The sequence below is a fragment of the Rutidosis leptorrhynchoides genome, chromosome 11 (assembly GCF_046630445.1).
Source record: "Rutidosis leptorrhynchoides isolate AG116_Rl617_1_P2 chromosome 11, CSIRO_AGI_Rlap_v1, whole genome shotgun sequence".
NCBI classification, from domain to species: Eukaryota; Viridiplantae; Streptophyta; class Magnoliopsida; order Asterales; family Asteraceae; genus Rutidosis; species Rutidosis leptorrhynchoides.
Window position 1 is genome coordinate 372603234 of NC_092343.1, and position 3207 is coordinate 372606440.

Genomic DNA, 3207 nt, shown 5'->3' on the forward strand with positions numbered 1-3207 from the left:
ACTTAACGGGTAGGTACTACCCGAATTTAAACTTATAAAACGCTAATATGAAGAAAAAGCTTTTATAAATGAGTTCATATTATGCTACGAAATACTATTAACTACTCTTAATATTCTGTATGATTAACTTGTTCCATTTAACTATTTTGAAGGAAATGGCACCGACTACTCGACACACCGTGAATATGAATGAAGAGGAATTCCGTACTTTTCTAGCTTCAAACATAGCCGCAGTACAGGCTGCGCTACATACCAACAATAACCTTGGATCTAGCAGTACAGGAAATCGTGTAGGATGCACCTACAAAGAATTCACTGCCTGCAAACCTTTGGAATTTGATGGAACCGAAGGACCGATCGGATTGAAACGGTGGACCGAGAAGGTCGAATCGGTGTTTGCCATAAGTAAGTGTACTGAAGAGGACAAAGTAAAGTACGCTACGCATACCTTCACAGGTTCTGCGTTAACATGGTGGAATACCTATCTAGAGCAAGTGGGACAAGACGATGCGTACGCACTACCGTGGTCAGCATTCAAGCACTTGATGAACGAGAAGTACCGTCCCAGAACCGAGGTCAATAAGCTCAAGACAGAACTTAGAGGGTTACGAACCCAAGGATTTGATATTACCACGTACGAAAGACGATTCACAGAATTGTGCCTATTGTGTCCGGGAGCATTCGAAGATGAGGAAGAGAAGATCGACGCGTTTGTGAAAGGATTACCGGAAAGAATCCAAGAAGATATAAGTTCACACGAGCCCGCCTCCATACAACAGGCATGTAGAATGGCTCACAAACTCGTGAACCAAATTGAAGAAAGAATTAAAGAACAGACTGCTGAAGAGGCCAATGTGAAGCAAGTCAAAAGAAAGTGGGAGGAAAATGGTGATAAGAATCACCAATACAACAACAACAGCAATTACAACAATAATCGCAACAATTATCCCAACAATCGCAACATCAATCGCAACTACAACAAACGGCCCAACAACAACAACAACAACAACAACAGCAACTACAACAATCATCCCAACAACAATAATAACCGCAACAACAACAACAATCAGAAGCAGCTATGCCAAAGGTGTGAAAAGAATCACTCGGGGTTCTGCACCAAATTTTGCAACAAGTGTAAAAGAAATGGTCATAGCGCGGCGAAGTGTGAGGTCTACGGACCAGGGGTTAATAGAACGAAAGGAACAAATAGTGTCGGAACGAGTAATGGCGGAGCAAGTAGTGTCGGAGCAAGTTATGCCAATGTAGTTTGTTATAAATGTGGAAAACCGGGCCACATTATTAGAAATTGCCAGAACCAGGAGAACACGAATGGACAAGGCCGTGGAAGAGTTTTCAATATTAATGCGGCAGAGGCACAGGAAGACCCGGAGCTTGTTACGGGTACGTTTCTTATTGACAATAAATCTGCTTACGTTTTATTTGATTCGGGTGCGGATAGAAGCTATATGAGTAGAGATTTTTGTGCTAAATTAAGTTGTCCATTGACACCTTTGGATAGTAAATTTTTACTCGAATTAGCAAATGGTAAATTAATTTCAGCAGATAATATATGTCGGAATCGAGAAATTAAACTGGTTAGCGAAACATTTAAGATTGATTTGATACCGGTAGAGTTAGGGAGTTTTGATGTGATAATCGGTATGGACTGGTTGAAAGAAGTGAAAGCGGAGATCGTTTGTTACAAAAATGCAATTCGCATTATACGAGAAAAAGGAAAACCCTTAATGGTGTACGGAGAAAAGGGCAACACGAAGCTACATCTTATTAGTAATTTGAAGGCACAAAAACTAATAAGAAAAGGTTGCTATGCTGTTCTAGCACACGTCGAGAAAGTACAAACTGAAGAAAAGAGCATCAATGATGTTCCCGTCGCAAAAGAATTTCCTGATGTATTTCCGAAAGAATTACCGGGATTACCCCCACATCTATCCGTTGAATTTCAAATAGATCTTGTACCAGGAGCTGCACCAATAGCTCGTGCTCCTTACATACTCGCACCCAGCGAGATGAAAGAACTACAAAGCCAATTACAAGAACTTTTAGAGCGTGGTTTCATTCGACCAAGCACATCACCGTGGAGAGCTCCTGTTTTGTTTGTCAAGAAGAAAGATGGTACATTCAGGTTGTGTATCGACTACCGAGAGTTGAACAAACTTACCATCAAGAACCGCTACCCACTACCGAGAATCGATGACTTATTTGATCAACTACAAGGCTCGTCTGTTTATTCAAAGATTGACTTACGTTCCGGGTATCATCAAATGCGGGTGAAAGAAGATGATATTCCAAAGACTGCTTTCAGAACACGTTACGGTCATTACGAGTTTATGGTCATGCCGTTTGGTTGAACTAATGCACCAGCTGTGTTCATGGACCTTATGAACCGAGTGTGTGGACCATACCTTGACAAGTTTGTCATTGTTTTCATTGATGACATACTTATTTACTCAAAGAATGACCAAGAACACGGTGAACATTTGAGAAAGGTGTTAGAAGTATTGAGGAAGGAAGAATTGTACGCTAAGTTTTCAAAGTGTGCATTTTGGTTGGAAGAAGTTCAATTCCTCGGTCACATAGTGAACAAAGAAGGTATTAAGGTGGATCCGGCAAAGATAGAAACTGTTGAAAAGTGGGAAACCCCGAAAACTCCGAAACACATACGCCAGTTTTTAGGACTAGCTGGTTACTACAGAAGGTTCATCCAAGACTTTTCCAGAATAGCAAAACCCTTGACTGCATTAACGCATAAAGGGAAGAAATTTGAATGGAATGATGAACAAGAGAAAGCGTTTCAGTTATTGAAGAAAAAGCTAACTACGACACCTATATTGTCATTGCCTGAAGGGAATGATGATTTTGTGATTTATTGTGATGCATCAAAGCAAGGTCTCGGTTGTGTATTAAAGCAACGAACGAAGGTGATTGCTTATGAGTCTAGACAATTGAAGATTCACGAACAAAATTATACGACGCATGATTTGGAATTAGGCGCGGTTGTTTTTGCATTAAAGACTTGGAGGCACTACTTATATGGGGTCAAAAGTATTATATATACCGACCACAAAAGTCTTCAACACATATTTAATCAGAAACAACTGAATATGAGGCAGCGTAGGTGGATTGAATTATTGAATGATTACGACTTTGAGATTCGTTACCACCCGGGGAAGGCAAATGTGGTAGCCG